General features: G+C 37.0%; 1 non-coding gene across 1 annotated transcript; it reads left to right on the top strand.

Moving 5' to 3' along the window:
• Positions 1 to 548: 548 nt before the first annotated feature.
• On the top strand, positions 549 to 655 carry LOC133813494 (small nucleolar RNA R71). Its single transcript, XR_009884503.1, has one exon. It is a non-coding gene; the product is annotated as a small nucleolar RNA R71 (small nucleolar RNA).
• Positions 656 to 13,714: the final 13,059 nt, after the last annotated feature.

Raw genomic sequence — 13,714 nt, 5'->3', positions numbered from 1 at the left:
GTGGTTGTTGCTGCTCAGGCCTCCATTGGCTCCCAGATGCTTGGTTTGAATCCTTCCAGCTGAAATTTGGATGGTTGCGCCAACCGGGATTGTAAGTGTTTGAGAAAGGGTTATAGGGCTTCTTGTAATCCCCTAAAGCATTGCATTGTTCCTCTTTTCCTCTTCTTAACTCACTAAGAGTTGGGCACTCTTGCGGTTGATGTTCCGTTCCTCCACAGATGAAGCATGGATCTCGTGTCTCTACTTTTGCAGCCATGTGGATTCCTCTACCTTCTTGAGATTTGAAAGCCTCGAATTGTTGTCTCAATGATTCAATTTGGCTTTTGACGTTATCCTCTTCCTTCAATTGGTAGATTCCAGTTGATCGTGGCTTGTCCATAGGACTTGGTCCATTCCATGTGTAGGATTTTTCAGCAAGATCGTCGAGGTACTCGAAAGCTTCATCGGGATCTTTTTGAAGGAATTCGCCATTGCACATCATTTGTACGAATTGTCTTTGTCCGGTTGTGAGACCGTCATAGAAATAGCTGATCAGACGCCAACTTTCGTATCCATGATGTGGGCATTGATTTATCAAATCTCTAAACCTTTCCCAGACCTGATGGAAAGTTTCATGGTCTTTCTGGATGAAGGTAGAGATTTGTCTCTTAAGGCTAATAGTCTTATGGGGCGGGAAATATTTGGCAAAGAATGCTTTTGTCATTTCGTCCCATGTTCCGATAGATCTAGGCCTTAAGGAATACAACCAGCTTTTTGCTTTGTCTTTGAGTGAGAAAGGAAAGAATTTCAATCTCACAATGTTGGTGACATCAGCTCGGTTGTTGAATGTAGCCACCACCTCTTCGAATTCCCGAATATGCACGTACGGACTCTCATTTTCCAATCCATGGAAGGTTGGTAAGAGGTTAATCATACCGGGTTTGAAATCGAAATTTGGCATATTGTTGGGATACATTATGCACGAAGGTGTGGCTGTACGCGTAGGATGTAAATATTCCTGTAGCGTTCTTGGTTGGACTTCATCTTGATGAGCCATCGTGGGTGGTTCAGGAAGTCTCGGTGAATCAGGAGTGTTTGAACGAATGGAAGAAAATGACGAATTAGGAGAGTTTTCTAAAGTTTCTACTTGTTGTCTCACAAATCTCCCTAGTGCGTCTCTGTTTCGTGGCATAAATATTTTTTTTGTTTGTAAGTATTATAAGCGCAAATGTGTAATAATGTAATAAGTATACACCAAAATGTTCCCAGGCCAATTGGAAAGGCTGCCAAGGTACCACTTTAGGCCCAAGAGCTTTTCTAGAACTCCCCGAGGTTCTTAGAAAAGATTGGAGGGTAACGCTAACACAGACCTTATTTAAGAACCAATTTTTCTAAGACAGAACAAGTTTGGTTTTTACTAATTTCCAAAATTACACAAATGTTCTCAATACTTTGTTTGATTTTTTTTTGATTTTTTTTTTTAATTTTATGATTTAAAATTTTATGCTCTTTTTTTTTTTCGGAAAAAACCTAAATCTAAAATAAAAATTCTAAACTTAAAATAAAAAATAAATAAAACTACTAAGGAAAAATAAAATAAAAGAGAAATTAAAAATTACACTCCTTTTTTTTTATATATATTGAAAGGAAAAAAAAATTAATTTACTAGGCAAACCTTTAATTGTAGAATTACCTCCCCGGCAACGGCGCCAAAAATTGATATCGCCCAATAAATTCCTAAGTGGTCGCAGTAATAATCGGGTTATGTCGTATCCAGAGAGAGGTAAAGTACAAAATTAAAAGAAAGATTAGTAAATTAAAAATAATAAACTTTAGAAAAATGTGAAATTGAAAAAGAATATAAACATTAAATGAATAAAATCAAGGGATTAGAATCAGAAAGAAAGTATGGAAGGCATAAGTTTCATTCATGCAAACATATATATATATATATATTTTAATAAAATTGATTCATTATACTCAACTATAATTCTACACCATTAATTATAGTTGGAAAATATATATATTAAAGCTCACCTTAAAATATGCTCTTTAATTAAATTATACTAACTTCTAATTTTAAAACCTATCATATTATATACTTCAGAGCGACAAAATACCAATGGCAGAATGCAGTAAAAAACATATAATATAACAAATATTCTAAATTAAATTAAAAACCTAAATTACATAAGAAGAGCATGACTAGACTTATGTAAAAGATAAAAATAAATTTAGAATAAAAATTAGAAGAAAATAAATTTAATTGTAACAAATATATAGAAATGAAGAAGAAAATAGAGAATCAATATATTAAAAATATAATATTAAACATGAACTCCACTCTAGCCTTTCCACAAGAAAATTTAACCTAAAATAGGCATTGTTTTCACTCAAGAAAATATAAAAGAAAAATAGGAAAAGTAAGTGTTTTTCTCTCTAATACTCTCTACACTCACCTTAAACCATCTGATGTCATTTTACCCCATTTGGTCCTCTATTTATAGTGTAAATAGAGCTAAAAAACGTGTAAAAATCGTGTATAAAATAATGGGGAAATGGCTGAAAAATAGGTGCAAAGTGGGGAAATTGGTGCTCAGCCGTGGGAGACAAAGACTGACGCAGGGGGACAGGTGGCAGCTTAGGATTGGATCGTCAGGCGCGTCAGGTGGCAGCTGTCAGCGTGGCAGCGCGTCAGTCGTCAGCGTCAGAGAAGTTGTCGGGCACGGGGGAGCATGGCAGGCGCGTCAGACGCGCGTCAGGGGTAGATCGTGTCAGCGTGGCAGTGGCGGCTGTCTGGCGGCTGGCTGGCGGCTGGTGGGACACGTGTCGCAAGCTGGAGGAACGACTTGGCTTAGGCGCGGCTGGGCTAGGCGAATGAGGATCTGCCACATGGCAGCGTGAGAACAGCCATAGGCTGGGTTTGGGCTCCATTTTGGGCTTGATTTTGGGCCTATTTCTCCTTTAAAAATGTCATTTTCTTCTTGATTTCTTCAATTTTAATTCTTTCTTTCTCCTTTCTTTTTCTTTGTGTCAAAAATATATTTTATTTCCTGAAAATTAAACACAAATTAAATTAAAATTAATATTTTCAAATATAAAATATATGACAATAAATCCATGAAAATATTAATTAAAACTTAATTAATTTTACACTTTAAGATTAATAAAATGATATTTTTGAGCACTAATCAGTTAGCAAAATCCACAAGTTTGTCCTAAATGAGGAATGTCCCGAAGAACTTGGCGCCAATGCCCCGAAACATGTTCGGGACAAATTTGATGCATTGATTCAATCCAATAACAAAGTTAAGTGCTATATGCTTGTAATCATGAGTGATGTCTTACGAACAAAGCATGAATCCATGGAAACTGCTTTTGAGATACTAGAATCTCTTAAGGAAATGTTTGGGCGCCCATCTGATCAAAGTCGTCATGAGGCTACTAGAACCTACATGAATTCTAAGATGAAGAAAGGTCAATCTGTGCGTGAGCATGTTTTGAACATGATCAGTGTACTTCCTGAAGCCGAGATGCATGGAGCAGTCATGGATGAAAAGACACAAGTAAGCATTATACTTGAGTCTTTAACTCCTGCTTTTTCTACATTCACAACAAATTATGTCATGAACAAATTAGAATTTAACATGACACAATTGCTGAATGAATTACAAACTTTTGAGTCTTTGAACAAGACGATCTCAAGTTAGGCTGAAGCAAAACCATCTTCTTCTAAGAAGAGAAGGAAAAGCAATAACAATGACTGCAAACCTAAAAAGGACAATCCGAAAAGGGCAAAGAAGTCATCCAAGGGCACCTGAGAACAAAAAGAACAATGACGCCAAACAAAAGGCACCCAAAGGAAAGTGTTTCCATTGTAACGCCGATGGTCATTGGAAGAGAAATTATGCAAAGTATTTCGCCGAGCTGAAAGAGAAAAAGAAAGGTAAATTAGATTTACTTGTACTCGAAGCTTGTATGGTGGAACAAGATAAATTATCATGGATAGTAGATTCTGGTTCCACTAACCATGTTTGTTCTTGTTTGCAGATGCTTGAGTCCGCAAAGCAGTTGGGGCAAGGAGAGATGACTATGAGAGTGGGAAGTGGAGTGCTTGTTTAAGCTAAAGCATGTGGAACAATCCGTTTAAATTTTAAGAACAATTTTATAGTTTTGAATAATGTTCTATTTATTCCTGAAATTACTAGAAACATTATTTCTTTATCTTTGTTACATGAACAAAAATTTGGCATTTCTTTTAATAATAATATGATTTTTATTTCAAGGAATGGGAACAATATTTGTCATGCAAAACAAAAGGACGGACTGTACATGCTTCATCCAATTGAAAAATTGCTCAATAATTATAAATTATTTAAAGTAGCTATTCCACAAAGTAACAAAAGACAAAAGGTTTCTAAAGAAAATGACACGTATCTTTGGTACTTAAGATCAAGTCATATTAGTCTAGATAGGATAAACTGGTTAACTAAATATGGACCTTTGAGGGAACTAACAGTTGGAACCCTACCTGTTTGTGAATCCTGTTTAGAAGGAAAATTGACTAAACGACCTTTCACTTCGAAGGGAAATAGAGCTAAAGAACCACTAGAGCTTATACATAGTGATGTATGTGGTCCAATTAACATTCAAGCTCGAGGTGGTTATGATATTTTGTCACATTTACCGACGACTATTCTAGATACGGTCATGTTTACCTAATGCTTAAGAAGCCAGAAACTTTTGATAGGTTTAAAGACTTCAAAGCCTTAGCTGAGAAGCAATTAGATAAATCTTTAAAAACACTTCGATATGATCGTGGTGGTGAATATTTGGATTTTGAATTCAAAGATTTCTTGCTGGAGCATGGTATTCTATCCCAACTCATAGCACCTGGAACACCACAACAAAATGGAGTTTCAGAGAGAAGAAGCCGGACCCTGTTGGACATGGTTAGGTCTATGTTAAGCTACTCTTCACTTCCCTTATAATTTTGGGGATATGCACTTCAAACAGCTAATTGCATTTTGAATGTAGTTCCGTCCAAAGCTGTGACAAAGCACCACTAGAATTATGGAATGGAAATAAACTTAGTTTATGACATTTCCATATTTGGGGTTGTCCTGCTCCTGTGCTAAGACCTAAATCTGGAAAACTGGATTCAAGGTCTGAGGTGTGTATATTTGTGGGCTATGCTCCAGAAACAAGAGGTGGATATTTCTATAGCCCAAGTGATCAAAAGGTATTTGTTTCGACGAATGCAACCTTTTTAGAACACGACTATATGAAAAATTTTAAACCTTGGAGCAAAGTAGTTTTAGAGGAGCTAATGACAGATAAAATTTCATCTCCATCTTCTTCATTAGTTAATGATAAAACAACCAAAGAAACCACAATTCTTGGAAAGGAAAAACTAGTGCAACATCGTAGTGGGAGGATTGTGAGACAACCTATTCGCTACGAACATGAGGCACACGTTCTTGTATCAGATATTGAAAAGGACGATCCATTGAATTTTAAAGAAGCAATTGAAGACCCTGATATTGATAAATGATAAGTTGTTATGAATAATGAAATGGAATCAATGTAATCCAATTCAGTCAGGGAACTTGTAGATCTACCTGACAATGTTAATGCCATTGGATGTAAATTGATCTACAAGAAGAAAATGGGTGCAGATGGAAAGGTAGAGACTTATAAAGCAAGGCTTGTGGCCAAAGGCTACACACAGAGAGAGGGTGTAGACTATGAAGAAACATTTTCTCCTGTGGCTATGCTTAAGTCCATTCGCATACTTTTATCCATAGCTACCATATATGGTTACGAGATATGGCAAATGGACGTTAAGACAGCCTTTCTGAATGGCCAACTTGATGAAACCATATATATGGAACAACCAGAAGGGTTTATTAAGAAGGATCAAGATCAAAAGGTATGCAAGTTGTTGAAATCCATTTATGGATTGAAACAAGCATCAAGATCTTGGAACTTAACATTTGATGAAACTATTAAAACATATGGTTTCGAACAAAATGTTGACGAAGCATGTGCTTATAAATATATCAAAGGGAAAGTTGTGGTTTTCTGAGTTCTTTATGTTGATGATATCTGTTACACCCAGATTTCGAGCCATGAGAGTTGTGACCTTGAAAGTTGGATTCATGATGAATGAACTCGTAAAGTTTGGAATATGTCCAAAATCTAAGCATCGAGCCTGTGAAGTAGAGAGGACTTCGAAGAGGATAGCCTTGAGATCCTCACAAGCTCGAAAGATAGACCCCGAAGTACATCCGTTCTCGGGATAGCCTCGGATCAGGGCTCCGAGTCTGACGCGCGTATGAGCTCGAAGTCATATAGCCTCGGGAAGATGCTATAGCTCGAAAGTCAATAAGAAACCTGGGTGAACAGGGCCTTGATGATATAGGATAATAACTTTGAATATCCTAATGAGTCATCTATAAGAGACGCGGTCTACACTGATTACTATAAATCCCCTATAATCAAAGGATATTATTTGTTTAGTTATACGCCCCCTGATCTTCAAGGGACATTTCCTTGCATATAGGATTGCTGGTTTTTAATGCCATTTAATTTATTTGCATATACAGAATAACTTCCCAAAATATGTGGGATAGTATTATGAAATCTTCTCTATAAATAGAGAGGTCATGCACCATTGTAAATGACCGAATTTTTGTGATCTTGAGAGAAAACTCTGGAGAATTCATCCTTGAAGAATTTTCAGAGATCATCTTAAGTTTAATAACAAAAACTCGTGGACTAGGCAGATTTAACTGCTAAACCACATAAAAAATCTCGTTTGTATTGTCATATTTTTATTGGCCATTACTGATTATTGTTTTCGTGCTCTTCTTTTGCTGTTGACGAAAAACGGCGTCAACAATATCTTACTCATTGGGAATGATGTAGAGACATTATCAAATGTAAAGAAATGGTTGGCTGACAAATTCCAAATGAAATATTTGGGAGAAGCGAGCTATGTTCTAGGCATTAAAATTCTAAGAGATAGTATTCACTCTTGGTGGAGGAGCAGTTGTCTGGAAAACCATTAAGCAATCCAGTATAGTTGATTCAACCATGGAAGCTGAATACATAGCAGCTTGTGAAGCAGCTAAAGAAACAGTTTGGCTGAAAAAGTTCTACACAGATCTGGAAGTGGTTCCAGAAGTGGAGAAACCAATTGTTCTTTACTGTGACAATAGTGGAGCAATGGCTAATTCTAAAGAACCAAGAAGCCATAAGAGGGGAAAGCATATAGAGCGCAAATACCACTTGGTCAGAGAAATCGTACATAGAGGAGATGTATCCATTCTGAAGATCACATCAGAACACAACCTAGCAGACCCGTTCACGAAGACGCTTCCTGCAAAGCAATTCAAGGGTCATGTACGTAATATGGGATTGAGCGAAATGCCTCAGTTGCTTTAAGTACAAGTTGGAGATTGTTAGGAGGATGTCCTAAAAGCATGTAAAAGACATTTGTTATTTCTATGAATAAATTAATACAATGGTTTATTATTGTTATATTTGGATTATTAAATTATTGTTTGAATAATTTTGTAAATATCAGAAAAATTCCATATTCATTATCGGGGATGTGATCTTGTATTAGGACGAGAGAATTAAGATCACATGAATGAATAAAAATAGTCAACAACAACAAATTAAAGTTAAGGAATTCTTTAATTGGGGTTGTAAGTACGGTTTGCTCAGTATCACGTCGATACAAATAATCTAGATTCGGATTATTGATGTGGTAAGACATCTCGGTAAAGGTGCTTTATATAATATGATTATATATGACATGGACCGATATGAATAAAAGTTTTTATCCAAAAACCATTTAACAATAAAGACTTGTAATTCATATCATAATTGATGATCATTTATAGATGAACCTAAATCCTGAGTGTTCATGAACTCCTGTTCATGTTTATTAAATCTTTTGATTCATTCGTTAAGGTCTCTTCAAAGAATGAGGCTAATGGATTTTGTTTTGGAGATTTATATCGTGGATGGCTGGGAACATGTATCAACAATACATAATATAATATTTCCTAACGGATCGTATATTAGTTCCCTTAAGGGTTAATTCTGGAACTGAATGATTTTGAGCTCAAATCTATAAATAGATTATAGATTAATTATTCACTAGTGAATTAATGGTACTTAAGGAATAAGAAGTAAATTAGAAAGGTAAAATGGTAATTCTTCCATTCTAATTTATGAACTAATTAATTAAAAGGTTGAACTATTGTAAGATGGTTATATTAATGGACGACTTAAGATAAGATTTCTGTAAAAGTATATCTATAACATAAAGAGTGCAATTCTGAATTTATAGTGGATAAATATCAGAATTAATAAATTAACTATTATAATTAAAGAGTTTAATTATTTAGTTTCAATTTATTGGAGCTTAATGTTATAGGTCCGTGCTCCCCGAAATGGCTCAAACAAACACTAACAAAGGTAAATACAAATATGGGCAAAATGACTTATTTGATAAGTAAAATATTTTTTCTATGCACCAAGCATAATTATTCTATAATTATGTGTAATTAATTAATTATTTGATTTAACAAAAGTATAATTAATTTTGAATTAACTTATTTTCGGGAATTTGAGTTTTTAAATAATATTAAAAATTGGGAAAAATCACATGCCTTCCATGGCATGTGGTACACATGTAGCACAATGCACAATCACTGTGCTACTCGCATAAGAAGCTCTTGCTAGTTTCTTAGTTCCACAATTTTAGTTATTTAAATATTAAATAAATAATGAGATATTGTAATATGATTAAAATATTATTATTTAAACATAATCTGATAACTGATTAGTTATTTTCAAATTGTTTAAAATAACTAATATTTTAATTTTAATATACTGGATATATTAAATAGAGGATATCAGTTTTTCAGAACGATACTTTTTAGGGATAGAAAATATATCATGAAATCTCTCTTAGAGAAAGAAAACATTGATACAAGCATAGGTCACTGTTCTTCACAAACTTAGGTCCAAACTTTATCAAATCTCATGTGTTGAGAACATCGGATAAATAGAAATTGCCTATTATCTTGTATAGCGAGCCCACACTCGTTCTTTGTCTGCTGAGAACATTTTGGAAGATCTTGGTGTGAGATCTCAAGGATTTTTGCCATATTAAAAGATAGCAGCAATGAAGGACTTAAGGTAGTTTTCTATTCATATCTTTGATTCAATATATATATGTATGTGAAGAAGTAGATCTAGAAATATTGTGAGATTAAATTAACAATTTTGATTGTTGTTCCGCTGTATATAATCTCTGATTTGATCTATAAAAACCAACACCCTACGGATGGGCCACAGAGGAAAAGCTTTTCATAATCCCATGCCGCTGAGAGAAGTCTAAGAACTCTTTTATCAGTTCGGAAGTTGGTGTGTTCTTGATCTTTGATGTGCATGGAAATTTGGTATAGCCCGAGTATGCTTCCATGAAGGACAAGAGCTCGTACCCGGAGGTGGCATCGATCATTTGATTTATTTTCGGTAGTGGGAAACAGTCTTTAGGGCAAGTCTTGTTGAGGTAGAAGATGTCTATGCAGGTCTGTTGTGATATTTTTCAATCAATTATGTGCAAGTGTACACAGTCACAAAACAAGTAATAAAGTTATATATATTCGAGTTTCCCTCCACATGGATTGCAAATTAAAACTAAATGCACAAATAAATTACTAAACAATTGCAAAAGTAACCAAATTATATTGTTTTGATTTTGTAAACTAACACTACTTGAGATCAATTAAAAAATCTTAAAAATAAATTGCAATACTAATTTAAAAGTGAGGTAAATCAATTGGTTGAAATGTACTTGAATTATTAAATCCCTCTATGTCAATTGACCTGTACGTTTTGCTGCAGCAAAATCTCAGCAAAATTACCTAGAGTTAACAAGAATTCCAAATTAGCTCATAGACCTTTTCCAAATCCTATGCTATTAATTTTTTCACCTAATTTAACATATTCCTATGACTATCAAGTTTAAGAACCCAGAATTTAAGCATCAATTCATAATGGTTATACAAGGTAAACAACACATTCTTATGATATTTACAAACATAACCTAACAAGATTATTCACTTATGTAATTCAAATCTATCAATTATATTCAAACTTCCTAGCACAAATATAACTCAATATCTTTCCATTGGTGGTCAAACAACAACAAGAATTTATCAATAAGCACATTTTGAATGAACAATGGGTAAATTTCTAAAATAAATTGCTAGATATTTAGAATTAAGACATAGAGTTCATTAATAATCTAAGTCTCAAAAGATCTAGTTCATAGCTAAAACAAGAAACAAAAATGAAAAATTAAATCTATGCATGAGTAATCAAACACAAAATACTAAAAGAAAATAGGAAAGAAATAACAAAGGAGAAGAAATAGCTCAAAAGTGATGATTGAATCAAGCTTCTCTTTTTTTTCCTCTTCTTCTTTCTTCTCCTTCCTTCTTTGTACTGCTCAAATCCCTTCTATACTTGGTGGTCCTTTCTCTAGAAAAATGTCTTAATTGGATCATGGAGGCTCTCCCTTCATTTTTTCTTCAGCTAGGGTAAAAAACCCTTTTATTTCAAAGTACAAAATTACCCTTCAATCTCTATCCACGTGATGCCCTCCTCTCCTCTAGAATTTTTCCTTCTAAAATGCAGCCCATAACTCTGATTTTTTTGCCACCTGACCACCCTTTGACAAGTCAATTAATGATGCCAAGTGTCTCTTCTTCATATGCTTAATTTCCCTCTTTGAATTCTGCTAAAAATGATCTAGCAAAACTTCTTTTGCTCTAGCAAACCTAATATTTCAGCACAAAATAAACAATTAAGAGCCATTTCACTTTTCATTGTTTTCTTTGGAAAAATTCATGCACATTATTTGCTACTTTCATCTCTAAAACACCATAAAGGACACAAGAACACAACAGAACATAAAAAGGAAAGAAAACAACAAAAATACACAAACTTCACTCAACCTAATTATAAATTTATATGCTTAAATGTATGAAAAATAACTCTTTATTCAAGAGTTATAAAGGTCCTCCAGGTGCCATTAGGCTTGGGTACGAGGACTGGATTGGATACCCACTTGGGGTATTGGGCATCACAAATGAATCTGTGTGCTAGTAACTTGTCTACCTATGCCTTTAAGGCATCTGACCAGACTTTAGCTCTGGTCTGGTCAAATGTTCTTTGGTTTTGCTGAATCAGAGTGACGTTCGGATCGACAATCAAGGCATGAAAAATTATATTTAGGTCAATGCCAGTCATGTCAGAGTGAGACCAAGCAAAAGCATCTTGAATTCCTTGAAGAAAGCCCACCAGTACTTCTAGGACTTTTGCCTTCAGATTCCTTTTGACCTTGGTCTTCCTTTCGCGGATGGAGGCTTCTAGGGCCACTTCCTTGAATTCCTCCATGGGATCGATAGCCCTCTCTTTCTGAACCCGTGGGTCCAACTCATTGGTTTCATCAAACCAAATGACGTGCACCTCCACCTCCTCGGGAAGAGGCTGCCCGAGAGCCAATGCCTCGATCACCATTACTGGTTTCATGAAGGACATATTGTAGCATTGTCTCACCTCTTATTGGTTTTCTCAAACTCTACCAATCCCTTAGTCCATGGGGAACTTCATGTATAGATTCCAAATGAAGGTAACCATCCCAAACTGCACCAAGGCCAGACGCCCCAAGATGGCGTTATACGCTGAGGACCAATCCACCACTACAAAGGTCCAATACTTAAAAGATTGGCGTGGCACCTATCCAAGCATCACAGGTAGCTTGATCTGGCCCATCAATATAAGACCTTCCCTCGAGAACCCATATAGAGTTAAGGTGCAAGGGGGACAAGTCGCTTGTAGTAAAACCAATCTTCTTGTAGGCTGACTTCAACAGGATTTTCACCAAACTCCCATTGTCCACCAAGTTTCAAGCAACCATCTTATAGTAAACCTAACTCTCGATCACCGAAGGATCGTGGTGTGGAAATTGCACTCTCCGAGGTCTTCCTCGGAGAATGTGATAAATTTGTAGGTCATCCTTGGCATCTAAGTTGGCAATTGGACTAACGCCAACACCTCATCATCATGGTTCAAGGCCTGCACATTCATATCCTGTGAGCCTCAGGAGGTGCCCCCAAGTGCGGTCTTCTAGAGATGGTCCCCACTCACCCATTCACTGGGGGCGTCCATGGACTATCTGATGCTGCGAAGCTGTGGGCATTGCACCAAGAGCCTGGGGGGCTGTGGGCTCTACGGAGTTACCACAGTTGGAACTTGGGCCTGGCGTGCTCCATCTTGAGCATACTAGCGGAGGTGTCCCAGTTTGATGAGGTTTTTAATCTAATCCTTGAGTTGGAAACACTCATTTGTGTGGTGTCGCACATCGTTATGAAGACGGTTAATATTGTTTGGATATCACCTTTCCCTGTCTCTCCGAATGGGCTATGGCTTCCGGTAATGAACATGCTATTCTGTGGCCACAAAGATGTTCTATCGGGAGTCCACTAGGTCAGTATACTCGAAGTACTGCTAGACGTACTTCTCGTTGGGGGAAATTCTGTGTCCTGGCTGCATTGTCCCTTCTTCCTTGGCCTTTTTTCCCTTGCCTTTACCCTTGCATCTACTACTGCTGGGGGTTCGACTGGGTGTAGAAAACTAGGATGGATCAGCAACTCTAGCACTAAATGCAGGCTAATAAGCATTGTATTCAGTGGGCCTTGCTCTATATTCCATCGGAGCCGCATTGAAACCAACGGGTGGCATGACACGAAAGCCAGCTGGCGGGATGCTTGGACTGGACTGGGTGCCTGCCATACTTGGTTGGAGAAGAGTGTAGGGTGGACACTGGGTCCCCGAAGCCAGGCATTGTCAGAGTGGGAAAGGCGATGGGCCCCCCAAGTGTTCCGATATATTCTTGTACTCGACGAATGAAGTCGCCGAGCCTCTAACACCTTCTCCGCTGAAGGACATCCCACAACGGGGACACCGCATGGATGCCGGCCTGTAAGGCCATTAGCTGCTGCCCATCTTCAACCCTCTTGGCCCTCCCAGGTCACTCCTTGAACCACCTAATGTAAGCTTTAAAGGTCTCGAATGGTCCTTGCTTTATGTTGGCTAGAGCATTGACCTCAAAGCTCAACTTCCGAACTGCTATGAATTGTCTTCGGAATGATGATGACTGCTGGTGCCACGAATGAATGGATCTCGACATATGTTTCTGGAAACATTCATCTGCTTGTCATGTAAAGGTTATCGGGAACACATGACACTTGGCGTCTTCAGAGACGCAATGCACCGACATAAACCTATTGAACTTTGAAATATGGTCGGTGGGATCATTGCTGCCATCATAGGACGCGAAGGTAGGCATCTTAAAGCTTCACGGTAACATGGCTTCTATAATGTGAGGAGCACATGGCTCCCCATCCTCGTCCTCTGAGTCAGAGTCATGGCCCTAACATCGAGCCATTATGAGCATTATCCTCTTTAAGCTCTCTAACTCCGCGTGGAGGGGGTCACGGTCTTGGTTGGCACTTTGTACCGGGTTATCCCTATTTTGGGCGTTAAGGTTGTCCTGGAGGTCTGACTGGTCCTTCCTCTTAGGTTCATGCTCGAAAGTCTTGTTACACCTATGAGCATTCAGGCCTTCTCGTAGGTCAGTTTT

Source organism: Humulus lupulus, chromosome 1, assembly GCF_963169125.1.
Source record: "Humulus lupulus chromosome 1, drHumLupu1.1, whole genome shotgun sequence".
Taxonomy (NCBI): Eukaryota; Viridiplantae; Streptophyta; class Magnoliopsida; order Rosales; family Cannabaceae; genus Humulus; species Humulus lupulus.
The sequence above is the reverse complement of the archived record's forward strand: the minus strand, read 5'-3'. Positions and strand labels throughout refer to the sequence as shown.